At 43.3% G+C, this 19,111-nt stretch overlaps 1 long non-coding RNA gene across 1 annotated transcript; it reads left to right on the plus strand.

Moving 5' to 3' along the window:
* The first annotated feature begins 443 nt into the window (after positions 1–443).
* LOC125179899 (uncharacterized) lies at positions 444–8,688 on the plus strand. The gene is made up of 3 exons (XR_010828983.1): positions 444–541; positions 5,705–5,912; positions 8,555–8,688. It is a non-coding gene; the product is annotated as an uncharacterized lncRNA (long non-coding RNA).
* The last annotated feature ends 10,423 nt before the right edge of the window (positions 8,689–19,111 follow it).

Raw genomic sequence — 19,111 nt, forward strand, 5'->3', positions numbered from 1 at the left:
TACACTGAAGAAACAGAGGAGATTATAGAACAGGAAAGGAACTAAGAAAAAACCACTGTACATACAAAATGAAACCACACTTCCAAATAATATTTAACCATCAGAACCTCTTTCTAAAATAAATCTTTCCAGCTCTTGCAGAGACTAAGATCACACTGGGTGTCTTTCCAAGTTTTTGGGGAATTTCCAGTGTCTACCCTTTATTCTTTTAGATTAAGTTCAACTCAGGACTCGAGAGCATGTGGGCTAAAACCTGGGAGATGCTGGGTACTTGCATCTCTTACTGAATAGTCTTTTATCAGCCTATTTAGGTTATCCCAGTTTAACCCTATAGTCCCTTCCAGCAATTCAATGACTCAGATTAACTAGACACTTGGCCAGTGTCGAGCTCCAAGCTGAAGGTTGGAGAGAGACTAGTCCCCAGACAAATGATGCATGGAATTTGTATCTGTGTGTTGCCATGCCGACACCGTGCACAGATTGCTCAAGATTCAGCAGGACTTGGCAGGGACCTTTTTGCTTCCCAGAGACTCAATGACAGGTAATATTACTGAGTTTCTGTTTTATTATGTGAAGTCCCATTGAAATGCTCAGTACAAGCATCTAATTCATTTCAATACAACTTTGCATAGCAAAAAAGAGAAAGCAGGAGGGAGCAGCAGGGCAGTGAGGGACCCTCCTGTTCCCAGCACAGTGTGGGATTCGCTTGCTGTGTGGGGCAGTTTCATCTTTCCCAAGCAGACTGCTCTGAATAGGCTCAAGCAGCCAAAGGCATCTCAGAATATTTCATAATTGATTGTTGCTGATGGCATATTCCCAGAGTGAGCATCGCCTGAGTATTTGGGGTACTAACCTAATATACGGAGAGTAAATAAACATAAAAATAAAAGAAAGTGACAGAAGTCCAACAGCGGGTTGGATGTGGGAGTAAGTGCTCAGCTGCCCCTCTGCACAGGTACAAAATTGTTGTGTGGGACCAAGCAGCACCAGCCCCAGTGCTTGGCCCAAAACTCCCGGGGGGAAGCAGAGAAGCTCCTGGAGATGTCAGTGGCCTTTGGCTCAGCTCAGGCAGTCAGATTCACTTCTCCCACAGGGGATATTTAAAGGGTCTAGCTTCCATGTCCTTGGTAGAGCTGGCTGAACTAACTGTTGTGAATAAATTATGTAAATTGCTTAGCACCCTGCCTTCTGCTCACAAATCGTTCGGGAACCCCTCTTCTCCTCCATCAGCCTATCTGTTCTTGAGGAATGTATGCCAGAGTTTCTGTGTCAAATTTCTGCCTTCAGGCTGTTTCCAAACTGCTCCACTTCCCTCCACCCCCTTCCCCCATCACTGCTTGTTATTCAGTGGGTGTAAGGTTCTCCCAAGTCACATGAGACGGTTTCCTCCTCTCTAACTTTCCTGGCTGGGAAATAATAAATGGCTAAATGGCAGAGACACATTCCCATGTGATGCTCAGAGATAAATCATTGTGCTAAACCCCATGCTTTGTTTAGGGAGACCTGGTATTTCAGATGGAGCTTGGGATTCCACTACATGGCAAAGCGCCCAACAGTTAAGGGCTCCAACACTTGGTGTTGCAACACCTAGGTCCTTTTGTTGACTTAATGCCTGTATCTTCGCCCAGAGCAAAATACATTGGATAAGATAAAAAGAATCCAAATAAACAACGAAGCATTGGCATCATCCACTGGAATAAAGAGCAAAACAAGACAACTCTGTTTAGTGAGCTGGGTGACAGCCATGCACAAGATCAAAGTCTGTCTTTTCAGGCCAAAATGAGGGCACCTGCTGTTACACATCACTTTAGCTTTATCTGACTGCAGGCTGCCATGGAAAGAAGCAACTCAATGTTTTTGTCTCCATCTGGCTTCAGATGTCTGCTCCATTCTTTGCACCAGGCCTCCACAACCTCAAGACCCAATACCAGCCATGCTTGGCAGGATCTGGGGTCATGGAGTGGGACCGAGGAGGGGCAGAGCAGGACTGACCCACTGTGGGGCACAGGGCACCCATAGTTAGGAGGCCAACATTTGTTACCAACCCACTTGTGACCATGCAGGCTCTGCAAAGTTGCCCACTATTTCTAGAGCACAATTGAAAAGGAAATGATACATGGACCTGGCCCACGTCCTCCACCTCTTCAGCCCCACCACGGTATCAGCCTATGAGGCCAGGGCCATGGAGATGAGTAGGATGTCCCCTGACAATGCTGACACCAGTTTCATTTCCATTTCCTGTGGCTGAGGATGGCCCAGGGCTCTGAGGCCCAGGACAGACAGGCACGGGGCGCTCTGTGCCCATGGCCATCCTTAGCCAGCAATGGCTTTTTGCATGCAAGAAAGTGGGAGTTTTCTAAAACAAGTGAATTCACTTTGACTAACCATATGCTTGACTTGCTCACTGATTTACGCATCAACAAGTTTAATATCACACACTGCATCTTCATAGTTCATATTCATGACATGAGAGATTGTTTATGGTAAATATGTTACAATATGAACTCGGAATTTGGAAAAAAAAAATAAAAAGCAACCTATTACTATAGAAACAAAGAAAAAATGCAGCTAATCCATCAGTCTTTCTAACGCAAGATCAGCTCTACCTCCAGCATTCCTGGCAGGTATTTCACCAGTCTGGTCTTAAAGGTCCCCATCAGAAGGATGTGATTCCTCCTGAAAGAACCTATTCCAGAGAAAGGGCTTTCCTAAAAGCTGACTTAAATCTTTGTTAAGCTTATAACTTGTTGTATTATCCAAAATGAAGAGAGACAGAAAGGTTTATTACCACCTCACTGAAGAAGAATTTTATTCATTCAAAGCCTGGCAGGCACAATTCTCACCAGCTTTTTCCACGTATATTAGGCAGACACAGCTCTTGACACCTGCCCTTGCAGAGAGTGTTTTCTAGACCCCTGACCAGGCTCATTTCTCTCCCTTGGACTTTCTGCAGTCTTTCTTGATGTGTGGTACCCAAAACTGGAATCTGTTCCCTACTGGAGGTTTTACCAATGGAAGGATTACCTCATATGTCTTTTGTACAACTCTGCTGTTTATGTATCCCAGAATAATATTTGCTTCTTTCACAACAGGATGCCATTACTGAGTCATGCTGAGCTCATGATCCACTACAATTCCCAGATCTTTGCTACCTCTCCTCTCATTTCCCATCAAGCATTCAGGGAGGCATTTAGCCCTATCGACATGCCAATTTGTATTCAGTGTTATCCTATTTCTTTCAGAGCATTTCTCCCATTTCTCAGGCCTGTCCTCCAAGATGCTGGCACTTTGTCAGTGCTTAGAATTACATGCAGATTCAACATAGTGATTCTCTAGTCCATCACTTAAGTCACTGCAAAGATAACAGTGGATATATACCCAGGAAAATCTCTTAGAGGCTTACCTGATAAACGATGTCAGACAATATCAAACTGCTGACATCTGGTTCTTGGCTGTCATTTCCCAAGCAGCACTGAGGGCATCTTGCAGCAGCCTCATCAAGAGTCAGCGGTCCCTTAGCCAAGGCTCTTGGGCAGCAGGGTGCTCATGAGACCTTCAAACCAAAGCTGACAAGGAAGGCAATGCAGGGTTGTTTTCAGTATTGTTCATCAAACCAGCAAAGTTAGAGGCCCATGATTCAAACCACAATTCCCTGGATACTTATGAAAATGCCATTTGAGGAGGTGTCAAAAAACCTTACTGCATTCTTGCCTACCCACATGACTTGTTGCCCCATCATAGGAAAAACAAACAAACAAACAGGCTGGTTTGATATGATCTGGTCTTGACAGGTCATATTGATAACTACCAAGCACTCTGCTCTCTTACACATCATTTGATCCCTTGTCCAAAGATCTTTCTGGGAAACAAAAGTCAGGTCAGCTGGGAGCCTGTCCTTTTCTTTTTCTTTTTTTTTTTTTTTTTAATGGGCACTCTGTCAGCCTTTTTCTAGCTCAGCATCATCCAAATTCTCCAAGATAATTACCATGGCCTTCAAGATTGTTCAGCCAGTTCCCTAAGTAACCTAGGGTGAATTACAGGCCTGACTGATCTGAGAAAATCTAATTTATCTAAGCAGTTTCTAAACATTTCTTTCCCTATTCTTGCCTGAGTTCTTACCCTTTTGTGGCTGGTGTTAACTGTGTCAACCATCTGATTACAGTCAGAATTTTTAATGAAGACTGAAGCAATAAAAGGCATTAAACACTTTGGTCTTCTTGGCATGTTTTGTTATTAGCTTTCCTGTCCCATTTATTAGCTGGTCAATGCTTTTTCTGGTCGTCCTCTTACTGCCAAGGAAGTTATACAGTGTTTTCATGTTATCCTTTATATCTCTTTATCTTATTCTGTGTGCTGGCCTTTCTCATTTTGTCCTACATACTTGTGCTATTCTCTTGTACTCATCCTTAGTTTCTTGACCTGGATTTCACTTTCTGTGTATTTCTTTTTAAGTTTTACAGTTGCTACAGAATTCCTGGCTTAGCCAGACTGGTGTGTTACTAGACATTGTACCTTTTCCTTCCACTGAGTGAATTTGAAGTATAGGCTTAATTTCTTTAACAAATACCAATTCTTCTGTTCCATTCAAGAACTATAGGCATTTTTCTCTTGGTTGTCTTTGCTCATATCTATCAATTTTATGAGTGTGTTCAGACTTCCTTAATGCTTTTTCTCTTATAATCATAAAGACTATGAATTCTCCCCTAAAAGATACTACTGTTAAAAAGAAAAAAAAAAAAAGTAGAAATTTGGGTCATCTTTGAATACGCATTGGCATATGACTTTGCAGGAATCCAAGTCAAATGAGCACAGGCCTGCCTTCAATCTTGAACTAATAATATATATGATCCATCCACAAAAAAGACAGCCCAAGAAAGGTGATTCAGAGAACTTCAGTAATGATGTAAATGAAACAGTTAATGATCTTATTAGATCTAAATGCTGGAGCAAGGTTAGATATGCCTGATGGATTTGTTAATGATAATGATTTGGCTGATGCTTATACATGGGACCCTAATGAAGATCTATTGCTTTCTGGTTTTCCCTTTTTTATTTAGAGAGGTTAGGAAAGCATTACTTCAAATGGGTTTGAGTAAAAGTGCAGTGGCAAGCAACCTTGACCACAAATTATTTAAAATAATTGCTTCATCCACAGTAAAATTAGTAGTTGATTTATATCGCTTGTCTTTCTTCATTGCAAAATATTGTAGTGTCACTGTAAACTGTGGCAATTTCTACAGAGGTGACATAAAAGCAAATGTGCTCTGTTCGTCAGCTGTCAAAGATTCTGGGGCAGGCCCCAGTTTGTACTTTACCAAAAGAGTTTTGAATTAGCAGAATGAAGACTTTAAAGCATTCTGCTGCTCCACTTGCTGTAAGAACACAGAGGGAACTCTTCATCTGTTGAGGAAATTTAGGTTGATTGCAGCTGTTTGGAGCAGGCCAGTTGCATGAAGTGGTTGCAGGTAGTACTTTATCACATTCCTTTAGACAGCTGTAGAGTCATCTTTGTACCTGAAACAGGCACTTCCAGTGGGCAAGTCAAATCTTGGGTGGGTTGAACCTTTTCTGAGAGTAAAGAGGGAGTTTAAGGTTCTAACCTGCCTAAGGCATCTCTGTCAAAGGTCTTAAACAGGCCCTTCCTGGAGTCCGGTGTTGGATCTGTGCTGTTTTGTGAAAATCAGCCCTATTTCCTTGTGTACAGGCCTGGAGAAACTGGTGGTGAACAGATAAAGACTTCTCTTGAGAACTGGGATCCATGGCCTGACTGGTATGGCTGTAAGAGTCAACAGCAAAACTCCACTGGCTTCACTCTTGCACTGCTGAACGCAAATAAAGGAGATGCTGGAAGGGGGAAAGGAGTGACACCCAAGATCATGGACACCATCAGCTGTCACCAGGAGGAGAGGCTGGTACCTGAGTCTCGGTTTTGTAGGCTACACCAGTTTCCCTATTATGTGCCAGTGCTTGTTGTAGTCTGTAGGACTCATACTGATAGCAGAGCCTTTTCCTGTGCATTTATCCAAACATAGCTAAAGTTCTTTGCCAGGAGATACTGACTTTGGCATAAATTGCAACAAATGCCATCATTGCTTAAGACTTTTAAAACTCTGAAAAATAATATGCTGCACTTTTTTTCCCCTGTTGAAAAAGAAGCCTGAGATATGATAGCTATGGAATAACAGACAGAATTATTTTTGTCTCTTTAACTGGCTGTGGGTTGTTTGCATATATATATTTGTATTTGTGTGGGTCTATGTGTGTGTTTGTGTGTACATGCCCATATGTTGTTAGTTTTCAGTTCCTTATCTTTGTAGAAAATGACCATGAAAACTCGTTAAGTTGGTCTATGCACGCTTCATAGCTAACGGGGAGGACTGATTTCCTTATCACACGCTAAATAACAAAACCTCTCACACTTTATTAACATTGACAGGAAAGTGAGAGTCCCTCACATCACCTTACTATTAAACAGCTAGCAACATATCTGATACTCAGTATTAATCTAAAGGGATAATAGACTTATCTAATGTTTAATTCTCACTTAGTATTTAAATAAGCATCTATTTGTGTTCAGCATTGTAATAAGGAAACAAGGGGGGCTATTCCTGAAGATGGAAATTAGGTTTCCCCCCAAGTTTTGTAGCTGCAGTGAGACCATGGTCCTGCAGTTCAGCCCTTAAGCCCAGGATGCCATGGGCATCCACACCAGTACAGTATCTGCCACCCTGATTGAGGCTGCATGCACCAGCTCAGAAATGGAGCTGATTCTTCCCAGGAAATCAAACCCATCCATACTTCATTGTGCAACTGAACAGTGTTATTCACTGTATACAGAAATATTACATAGTAACATCCCGAATCTCCATGATGCAACGCATGAGTGACGCTGAGATGCTGTTCAGTTCCCACCAAGGTGAACGGGAGCAGAGGATATTCAGGACATCCTAGGAAGACATCCAACACCTTGAAGATTTTATCTGAATCTTGATGTGCATTAGAAAGCTTTCTTGACAGAGCGTATTGTGGGCAGATGCGAGCTTGCTCAGCTGGTGTTTGGAGCCAAGAAAGCTGTGTGACCATGTTAGCGCAGAACCATCCAGTGTGGGTAAGCCCTGATGAGAGGCTAGGGGTGTTACTTCAGGCTTGGCACCCTGCTACCACTATCACCTGTTTTTACTTCAGCTCAAAGGGCAGGCACCAGGAAGCCCCATTCCGCACCAAGCAGCAGCAAGTGCAATCTCACATCTGCAGATTTCCTTTTTCTTCCAGGCTCTGTGTGAGCACACACTTCTAGCTTATAAGAAAAAGAAACATGCACTAAACCCTCATTCCTGCCTGTACTCCGACAGAAGTGCCAGTCTGCACACCATCAGGGATTAGGGACTGGGCAAATCCTACTGCTACAGACACAAGCCTCCTCATACGCTTGTGCTGTGCACACATAAATGAGTTGTGGGAGGACAAACTACCAAAAGCTGCACATATCTGGTGTCACCAGTGCTGAGGCCCTGAGAGCTGCTTCTGGCCCATTTTAGCTGCAATAGTTGCTCAGCAAATATCTCCCCCAGTGCTGTGCATTGCCTGCTGTAGCCACAATTTCGAGTCTGCTCACTGTTTAGTTGATTTAGTTGATCACTGGCCCCACATCCCCATACCTTTTCAAAATCTCATTTTGAGTTGGAAAAAATATTTTCTTGACAGGATGTGAGCAGGTACATTCATCTTACAACAAAGAGAAAACACACGAAACCCTTGCTCCTCTCCAGAGTCAGAAAGAAGCAGCACTTTTTAGACCGTGAGGGATTAGGGGTTGGGTAAATCCCACTCTCCTGAACCTGCAGGGATAAAGATCCTCATCAAGAAACAGGAGGAGGCATGGACTTCAGAGGAGTGAAGCAAGATGAGACCAGGTCCAGCTCAGGACCAAGTGTTTTTAACACAGTTACAGGGAGAAGATGTAGTTGAATGAAATTGGTGAACCCATCGTAATCATACGTCCTCACCACAAGAAGTCCCTCCTGACTGTGACCACCCTGAGGGTGCCTCCAGGCTCTAAAGAGAAGAGAGCACCCTTCTGGGGTGAAAAAAAAAAATGATGACAAAGATTTTTTGCTGTGATGGTCTCAAGCAGAAGAGTCAAAGCCATGACTGTGGTCAAATCCAGTGTGCAGCGTTCAATGGGGGAAAAGAAGACAAAAAAAATCTCTTTTCCCTCATACCATGAGATTTTCTTCAGTCAGAAATGTCAGTAAACTATTTATTTGAAAGTAAATCCTTTCTTAGACACAGTACAAAATTTCTGTTAACACCTTCTCAAAAATCTGCCTCAAGTGTGTGCCTCTGAGCACCTTTCTAAGTGAATAACACTACTGCTTATCAGCCGTTGCCAAAGGTGCCAGTGTCTGCGTTGCAGCAGGTAAGGATCCGTCTTATTGATGTACTCATCAACATTTGGGGGGGAGTGGATCATGTGTTCTGACATTTGCCTATACACATACTCTGGGAACTCCACCACCTCAAGCTTCTCTAACATTTCCTCCATGTTTTTCAGAGCCCCAGCTTTGCCCAGGACGGGATGTCCTGGACTGTTGTGGGACTTCCTGACCTCAGCTGGTTTCCACAAAGTGTCAGCAGTCAATGGAGTCAGTATTTCCACAGCAGAGCAGCACCAGCTTCTCAGCAAACACATCTGGTCCCATGCTTGTGGCAGTGGCAATGGTGTATGCTTCCAGAGAAGTTGCTTTCATCATTTCAAAGTTTTTCATCCATGTATCATAATAGATGTGTCTCCATTGCATGGCAGATGTTTTTCCCACTTTGTGTTGCAATCCTAGTTATCCAGCCCAACAGACCTGCTGGGACACAGCACATGTCTCTCTTTCCTTTCTCAGGCAGATGGGTTACCCTCCGATAGAGAGGTGGTGCTTTGCGCGATCCCATTGCAACATGCATGCCACCAGGGTGAGACTGGAGGGTGCAGCTGCACCCTGGACCTGGGAGGTCAGACGTATCCATGCTATTTCCATGAGCCTAGAAGCGATGTCAACTGGGGATGTCTCAGTCACATCCAGTTCTGCACAGTAAAGAGAGAGAGAGGCAGAGAAAATTGCACAATGGCAAAGATGTCCCCAAGCACCCACAAACCCTTCATGCAACAGTACCTCCCATAAAGCAATATGCTATATACCAGAGCGTATGGCATCTAATATTGCCATGAAAGTCCCTGGAATATGGATATGTATTGTAGTCCATCTTCATTTAGTTTGCCAGTGATGAAGATGCACAGTGTCCTCACATATGCATGCTGACAGCTCAGTGCTAATGGCAGTGACACATTTTTGGATGAAATTGTGAGATATAAATGTATTCGAATTATCAGTTTTTACATCACACTGCCTTGAGCCTTGGGGATTCTGGGTGCATCTCTCCAGATTTCTTTAAGCTGAGAGGGGAGAGCTTCCCAGACCCCTCTGTACTGTCTCAGTCCTACTGCCAGACGCAGACTGGCTCGACCCATGCTCCGTCCCACAGCTGCCCCAGTTACACCGCTAGGAACGACCATCTACCAGGAGGGAATTGCCAGAGTATGGCATGCACAAGCCATGCCTCCTGCATCTGGGGCGGTGGGAGCCAGTGCTGGGGAACGTACGTCTGGAAAGCAGGAGGGGTGCCTACATGGCACGGCGCAGCGCTGTGCAGGCAGCCCAGCGAGGTCCTACGCGTGTAAACTTAAACACATACCAGCAGTGGATGGCTTCAGAGAGCAATCACTTATTCTTTTGAAAGTACCCTACCAACTTGTTTTAATTGTGGAGAAATAATCAGAGGGAACGAGTTTGAGAGAGTTAGTCTATTAATCATTTATTGTGTTATTTTTATATGGCATTGTGCTGCTGCTATGATATGTTAAATATTGCAGCTTGATGTGTGGTCCCCAGGCCCAAGGAGTCCTATAAATTAGATGGATTTTTCTAAAGTTCTCTCAGTGAGAAAAGTTCCAGAAAAAGTGAGAATAGCTCCATATTGTTCTATCTCCTTAGATGCAAAATAACCCTGGTTGACTGTGTATTATCCTAACTACGCAATATTCCCATGGGAATTGTATCCACCGAAGTCCTCTTTTTTTTCTTTTTTTTTTTTTTAATTGCGTTTTGAGCAGGAAAACTAATCTGCATGGCTATTGTGAGGTACAGCATCAAAATAAAAGAAAAGCTTCTCAGGCCATTGGAAAAATCTGTTACAACCAGAGCAAAAATTAACTTTGTCTTTCCCAGAGTGAGGTCTGAGAAAAGCTAGTAATGTTCCTGGCCTCAACCTCCTTTATTAATGAGTTGGAATCAATGTCAGACAGCTTTTTTTTTTTTTTCCTACAAAACATACGAGTGGAGAATCCTTCATCCACCCAGGTGGGTCAGGAGAGCTCCAACCTTCTGTGCACTTCAGACGTGTCATCTGAGGGACCCCAAGCCCTGCCACTGCTTTTGCAGAGCTTATAAACATCTGACCTGCTGCATAGGTATCCATCTCCAGCCAAAGTCATGAAAGATCAAGTTTCCTCCTGTCCAATCTGGGGACTAATTTTGGCCCAAGGAAGCCATTCTCTGTGCAAAATGATTATGTCACTGTCCTGACAGCAGCAAATGCAGCTGTACGCCTGAAACAGCTGCTGCTGGAGTGGGGTGAAAAATAGGTTTGCTATTTGCTGAGAAACGGAGCTTTCCCCATGTCTTTTTCTCTTTAGTTTTTATCCAGAACAACATCAGGTCCCAATGTATTAACAAATCAAAACTGATTGCACTCAGCACCTCTCAGGAAAGCCCCAAGTTACAGGAAACACCCTTGGAAGGGATGTCAGAATTACCAAGCCTCATATGAATGGGTAATACTGGAACTTGCAAAAAGATTAACAAAAATCAGTTTCCGTATATAAAAATAAACCTGCTTCACTCCAGAGTCCATGAAAAAAAAAAAAAAAGGTACATGGAACTCTGTATAAAGTTTGTAGGGTTTCCTGCCCTATAAATCAGTAATATATTTTTTTCTTAAAAATAAAAAAAAAAAAAATGAAGGAAAAAATGAAAAAATAAAGAAAAGAAAAAGAAAAGAAAATCTGGGCTTGCAATCTTTATGCCAAGTTTCCACTCATACAATCGGAAGAATCAGAGTTTGAAGGAGTATAATGAAGTATAATTTGGTGCCGTAAATTATCAATATTAAAAATATTATGAGAAATAGCTGCTACAAATACTATCACAGGAATGGGATGATTCCAGTGGCTTTTTCTCTGGTAAATCTCTCGGTTGATTTACAGTGAAAGATTTGCCTGAAAATGGGCCGACACTGCAAGATTTTGATGGCTGCTTTTAGTTGTATGGAAAGAAAATGAATGAATATGATCCAACTTTCATCGAAGTCAATGGAAAACTCCTATTTGAGGAACAGGCTTACTGTGGCCAAAGAGTAAAGCCTAAAATCCATCAGTACAATCATTCAAAGAGCATCTTCAGCCAAATTGAATAGATGTAACTTGGGAAAAAACTTGGTTATTATTCTCTACAGAGGTGTGTCATGTTCTCATTAGTCAAAGTTTCAAGATGACCATAGTGGGTTTTTTTTGGATGAGACCACAATGGGTGCCTTTCAGTCACTTGAACCCATCTTGTGATGCTTGTTAAGGTCTGAATTGGAGCATCCTTGAGCACACCCACAAAAAATACTGTGCAGTGCTTCCTGATTGCTCCTCAGAAAATAAGTAAACAATAAATAAAAGGAAAAATAAAAAATCGTCTAGATTTACATGAGGGCATGTTCCTGACTGGAGCATTGCTACGCTATTAGACAAAACCGATATAATGGCTTGTGTGTACAGCAGAAGTTGTCACACTCGAGTCCCCCTGCCTGGCCTTGGAGCCGGCAGGATGCTTGCCAGCTCCATGCAGACACTGCACAGCCCCGTCAGTGCAGCATGGCTCTCCCGCTAATGTTTCCTGCCTCTCCACGGGGTTTAATGCACTACACACGAGGCAGATGCGCAGACTGCCTGGGTTCTGGCACTTAGCAGGGCTTGACATGCATTTTAACTTAACACATGACTCCCAGGGCAAGCAGAACATATGGCTTCCCAAGACGGGTTACATCTATCAACTCAGAGCATGGGTAGAGCAAGCTCAGGTCTTGCTGCATTAACTAGGCTGCAGGGCCAAGCCCATGAAGAAGTGAGGATTAAGGCTGTCTGAGCTGCTGCTTCAGCGCAAGCATTGCCATACTCTGCTAAAGGAAGGGACCATTGGAAACCTGGATACCTGCTCAGGTTTGCTTAGGTGTCTTGAGGTGGCTCTATTTGATGCTGGTTGGTGAAAAGCGTTAATTACCACCTAGAGTCAGAGTTGTCAAAGGCTTGTTCATTTCAGTCCTTCTTCCCTCTGCCACCCATGTGCTCCCCACACCTGGAGCTGAACAAAGAATGAATTGTAATTTCTAGTCTATGCTAGAAATGTGTTTCCCCTCTCAGAGGGCTGAGGACATATTCTTTCTTTATTGGTTCCCTTTGGTAGACAGAGGTTAGAGACATGGTAGGAAATTAAACCATGCCACGATGCATTCCTGGGTATACAACTCTGCCATTGCTGCTGTTGCTTTGCTGGAATGGTCTCTGGCATGGATACGGGCTGGGGCAAGGAGCATTTTCCCAAGCCATTCCTAGGCATGGTTCAGAGAGGCCAGAGATCAGGAGCCATTCTCAACTGGCAGTTTGCATTCAACCTTTCTGTTTTGGAGGCTACGAGCTGAAAGACATGGACAAAAGCCCCTTGTACCAGTTGGCATCTGAGAACAGTGCCAGAACTGTCTAATTTATTGTTGCAGATGTAGCCAGAGCATCCATGTGAAGTAGGGAAGCTAACTTTATAGCCATGCTGTTGTGCAGAAGGCAAATGAGGTTAGATAATGGAGGGCTACACTCAGATAGTTAGCAGTAGTGTTGACCTTTGGCAAGACAATTGCAGTAGCATCTCAAGTCAAAAGTGAAGTGATGTTCAGGTCTCTGCGCCCAGCTGTGCCAGATCCTAGCTCTCCATACTGGTGAGGGAGACAAACCTGCTCACGGCTCTCCGAATGGGGCTCTAGCTGTCTTGGGCAAAATGAAACGGAAAGTCTGCAAAAAATCTAGTGGAACCTGAACTCAGATCTTTTTTAAGACCTTTCTTCACTCTGGTGCTTGATGTACAACATCAACCACCCAAGACCTCAAACTCCCAGAGCGGCCCCACATCTGCAGGTTTTATTGACTACAGCTGCCTTTGTGAAAATCAGACTCCAATGCCCTACATGGAATTTGCCAAAAATAATGAAGAAAATGCTAGCAGCTACTTCCAAAAATTTGAGGGGAGACTTAAGTTCAACTTCCCACAGGAACTTTATGACAGAAACAGAGATAAAAGCTGCTTCTAGATCACAGCCAATTACCTTAACCACAAGACTATCCCACTTCTTCCTGCTTCATGCATGACACAGGTCTGCTTCGTTCTCTATCCATCACAGATACACTGGAAGAATCAGGGGTTCTGTGGAAAAATGGAGTAAGATAAAATAAATAGAGTGCCACGTCCTGTGTGTATTGAAGGTCAGGCAGTGAAAGGTCTGTAGTCAATGTATCAGCTTTGTCCGGCCTAGAGGAAAAGCCATGCAAAGTTTACATTTAATTAGCATGGCCTAATTCAGGCCAAGACAATACATCCTACCTCCACATGAAGAAATGGGATGAATTTAAGTCCATCTCTCCCAGTTCACGTTAACTACAGCATGACCACTTTTCTAATCCAGTCAGGGCTCCTGTTCCCTGCAAAGCAATGAAGGACTCTCTGCCTCTTGGTGCATGAGCCGCTTTCAATTTAATGCAAATAGAAACCGGCGGTATTAGAATAGAGTATTAGTACTGCTTCAGCAGAGCACGTCTGTCAGTTCTCCAGCTGCACTCATACTGATGCGCATGTTGATGGAAATGGAGATATTAATGTTGCAGACAATGAAAAGAGAAAAAAAGACAGTAGCAAAACAAAGCAAACAGGGATTATTGACTTAATTTTGACCTCAGTTTCACCTACAGAAAAAGAGTGATGCCAAAGCAGGTCATTAGAGTTGCTACGGTGATGGAAGGCTATCACCAAAAGGCTCTGTTAAAAACACACCACTGCCCCAAGGTAAGGGCACCTTCTCTGCAATATTGTGCCTGCAATAAAATCTGAGCTGGGACATTCAGCAGATTAAACTGTCTATAATGCAATGTAGGGGGATTAGCCAGCATGGCCCTGCAGGTAGCCATGGGGTCAGTTATGCCCACAGGACTTTTCCCACCCCGCTGCCACCTTTTGCAAGAGACGCCATGAACACACTGCTGGCACCCGTGTGTCTCCACTGCCGTGCCCAGCCAGGCCCTTGTTGCCCATGCAGGTGAGAAGGGACCGAGAGTTAGAGCAGCATAATCCCCAGAGGATCCCCAGTGTTGGCTCTGGGCCCTGTGGTTGGCTAGTCTACCACAATAAGCCCATACATATGCCCTGTGCCCTTCCTGATCTACCAGCCACAGCTGCATGGCACTGCTGAGAGCCCTGTCCCACCTCTTGCCTTCACACACACCATCAGGTCTTTAGCTCTGCACAGGAGCTACCTTGGGAGAAACATTGGATTAGCCCAGCTGAAGTCTGCAGCCAGCTGTTAATACGGCATTGGTATGAAAATAAATAAATAATCTGAGCTTGCATTAACCCACCTGTACACTCTGCAGGTGCTAAAAGGGACCGGAAACCTAGGACCTGCCTCACCTATGGCCAATATGTGCCAAGAACAGAAGGGCAGTGAGGGCTTTGACTTTGAGGGTATGTTTTAAAAACCAGTCACAGGTGACAGGCACTTTACCTTTTGAGTGGCCTCCATACGATGGTTGGGTTATTGGCTGGGTTCTAGGAGCCCCTCCTCAAAAACACAGATGGAATTGCAGGCCTGATCTTCATCTATGCTTATATAAACATGAATACTTGTACATATATATTTGCATGTGTGAATGGCCTGCTAAGTCTGTACAATAGATATTTGGTAACCAAATTGTTTATACCTGAAGTGTTTTCACTGCTTTGGCTTCTCTGCTACACAGACCACACAACCTTCCAGGCTGGAACCTCTCTGGGGCACTGCTCCTTTACTTTAGCATCCTAGAGAGATAGGGATTTGCAACGTTTAGTAACATAAGCACAAGAAACAGCATTTTCTTTTGAGATCATACTTAGTTTCCTATCATATTTTGCATGAACAATGGGAAAAATTTGGAAGAAAAGCTGTTTCAGACTGATTTGTCAACCACACAAAGTTCAAAGCTCTAGTTATCTCTTGTATTAAAATGTTCTGTTGTTCCCTAAGGAAGAATTTTTCATTTCTGATAGGGCCCTTGTCAAATAAAAATTGCCAGTGAGGGTAAGCCTTTGAAAAAGTATGTTTTATTCATTAATTATTTTCTCTCATAACCTCTCTAAGGAAAATCAAAGAGAGAAAATCTGTGTTATGAAACTGCAATTTTGCTCTTTCTAACTAAAGTAAAAATGTTGTTATACAGCACATTTCTTCTTCCTACACCAAACCAGTCTTTATCTTGAAGGAAACAAAGTAACTCGTAGAAGATACCATGCCTCAAAACTATATTTTTCCAAAAGTATTTTCCTTATTTATCTGATTAAAGGATCATGTGTACAGTAATGCCTACCCCACGATTCACATTAAGTTAGTTTTAAAATAATTTGCCATTTACATATGTTTTCACTAGATTGAAAATTAAAAACCCACATTTTATGTAATTCCAGAAATAAACAATAGAAAGAGTCACATATATCTCCCGGGTTTAGTTCAGCAGGCCTCTGCTAGATCCTTGTGCCTCGGAAAGTGATATGTTTTCAATGGTGAAGGGTTAAAAGAGGATACCAAACTATCTTCTGGAAATCATTAACTTACAAAGCCCCAAGAAGATAAAAGTTTCCATTTTCTAAAATGTAAATCTAAAACATATTCATTAGTATTGCAAAACAAACATGCAAATCTTCACCACTTGAAAAGCTCAGCTAAATATGTACAAGGGCAATACCCAAAAATACATCTGGTCCTTGGTTAGAAAACTTGCCTTTTTGGTTTTATCTAAAGAGCTTGTCTGTCTTCCATGGTTGGCTTCTTGGATTATTGCAATTCATAATAAGCCTTTTAGCTAAGGATGAAATAAACAAAGATAAAGTCTACGTCCTAGTTTTAAATGGTCCAGATGGGATGATTTTTCCATATGTTTAGCACACCAAATGTTTATTAATCATTACGAGCAGAACTCAGAAAATTGCAACAGTTTATTAAAGAGGGCAGGGGATAACATTTACAGTTTGTATAATTTCTGCCCACCTTCCTAATCCTCCATTAGCGCGGGGTTTCACTCAGTACTCACTCAGGTTTGAGGGGGGGGTGAGCATGTGCGTGTGCGTGTGCAGTTGTTGTTACAAGGCAGGGAATTTCGGTTAACTGATCAAGAGAAGGTTTTGTGCCCTAATTTGGATACAATATCAGTCATGAGGAATGTGTTACATCATAACAATGACAGTGTGGGTAAAACTGGCAGTACTTGACTCGTTCCTCATCAGAGTGATTTACTTAGTGTCTGGCAATCTGTTTTTCACATGATGTTTGTTTCCCATAAACAGTTTCAACATGGGAGAGTATGGTGTCAAGATAACAGTCATATCATCCGTCATCGCAGAACATCTACGTGGGCTGCCAAGAAAATGAGACTCTTTTATCTCTGGCTTCTCTAAGTGCTTGCGTTTTAGCGATTGTTTCTCATAACGTGCTTGATTGTTTTCTGAAACCTGACCGTCAGCAGCTCCATTATGTTGTCACCTCAACCTAAAGTGAATTGAAGGCTCTCAAGGAAGCAGGGCTGCCCGGAGAAACCAGGGGAAGGCAGTGGAGGGAGTGTCTTCCAGAGGCACTGGGGAAGTGGTGCTTAGAAAGTAGCACAACAATAGAGAGGCTGGAAACAAAACCTCAGGCGGACAGTGAAGAATCTGTGAGAGGTGCATTGCACCACGCTGCTTCTCTGTGACCTTTTGAATCAAAACGTTTGGGGTATTAGTCAGATAGGATGTGAAATTTTCCATGGCATTAGGTATTCCTTGCACTTAAAAACATTCTACATTTGTTAGAAGCAGGATGAATGTGACTTTAAATAGCAAGTAGGCAGCTAACGACTGCATCTCAAGGCATGTTTTGATGGAACATAGCCATGACTTGAACTATAAACAAGACAAATTAAGGGCACAAGCCTACTATTTCAATGAAATAACTCACCCTTTTATTGGGAATAATTTACATAAGCTTTGAGGGAGATTTGTCTCATCCACGCAGAACTGACACATAGCTAGATATAGAAGACGCAATGTGTACTTCTGGTTTTAAAGAAAGGTATGTTGATCCCTGCACAAGGCTATGAAAATGAGTCTCCTGAAAACAGAGAGATGTCAGTAAACTCAACACCTGATGAACACACATCCGTTCAGGACAATTAGCCTGCTCAGATCTCAGTTTCCGACTTAACAAAGGGAACCGCTGACTGAAAACGGGATTTCAGTGTTTCTGAAAACATTACTGCTTGTGGACCACATAGCCACTGTGGCCCAAGGCAGGAAGCGAACTGAGTCATATCCCTTTCAGTCCTTTTTCCTTAAGATGCTGATTTCCACTACACCTCTCTGCTGCAACAGTGGAACATGGCTGGCATGTCATTTTTAAGAAAGAGCAAGCCTTTAAAGCATCCAGTCATGTCCTGGCACCTGCAGGAGAGCTGGCTGGATAAGAACCTCTGAGTGGATCTTAATCTTGGCAAAAGAAAAAATAAAACTTTGGACAAAATCAGCGCAGCTCTGGTATGAAATCTCCACCCCATATGCCAGATGAAATGGAAAGTCCTCAGGACAGCCTATTCAGAATTGTCTGCTCAGGCTCGAGGAAAGCAGCAGCTGCAGTTGTCCAAAAGAGAAGCTTTTGGCTTGGCTTCTGATTCATTTCTATAACCTCTACTTCTGGGGCTTAGAAATATCTTGGCATCTTCTGGCTCCTCAATGTCCAAGAAGAACAGGACCTAATTTCCTATCCCAAAACATAGAACTGCTGATACAAATCTCAAGAAAAAAATTACTATCATCTCTGGCATTGAAGCCAGGGATGAAGTTCCTGTCAGCAAACAAAAATATGGCCATGATCGAGGTTTTCTCCAGGCCGTTATCTAACAATTGTATATAAATTATTGCATATAAATATTATGGTCAGCTTGCAAAACCCTCTGTTCTTTGACCCCTAGCATCAATATATGCAGACCCCAGATGACATGGCACCTCAGTGGGTGTGCTATGTTGAGGTCCTGCCACCAAAGGTAGGACCACGAAGGGTGCAAGTAGAGAAGAGTGAAAGCTCCAGAGCAGGCCTGGCCACTTCACCTGTCGGTGACTGGTGGCACAGCATTGCCACCCTGTGCACAAGCCTGCACCACTGTGAACATTTGGCATATTTGCTAGCAATTTACCAGTTTGTGCCTCCTGGGGCAGAGCTGGGCTGTTTGGGATGCGAGAGCTGCATGCTTTGCTGCTGCCACAGAGGAGGCAGAGGACCACATGCAGATCACCCCTTGCCCTACACTATCCTCATCCCACCATCCCCCTCATTCATCTCATGAGTTCTCCCACCTCCATCCTCACTCCAGTCATCCCTCACACCCTCAGCCCTAAAAGCTTTGGATCTTCATCTTCCTTTCTCTACCCCATAATTTTCCAACCCAGCTCTTGCACCAACCCCTTCATCTGTTCCTGTCCAAGAGGCTCAGTATTGCTCCACCTGGAGTTAAGGGCAGGTTGTTTTCTCCTTCTCATCCATATTAATCCTCGGTGCCAGCAGTAGGAAGAGCAAGGCCCAAGGGAGAATATCTCCATGTTTTCAGCTCCAAATATCACAGTAGCCCCTGGAGATAACAGGAGTAGTAGCTTGGGAAGTCCTACTCCATCCAGGAATGGAATATGCCCAATACATAATTTAC

The sequence above is a fragment of the Anser cygnoides genome, chromosome 2 (assembly GCF_040182565.1).
Source record: "Anser cygnoides isolate HZ-2024a breed goose chromosome 2, Taihu_goose_T2T_genome, whole genome shotgun sequence".
NCBI classification, from domain to species: Eukaryota; Metazoa; Chordata; class Aves; order Anseriformes; family Anatidae; genus Anser; species Anser cygnoides.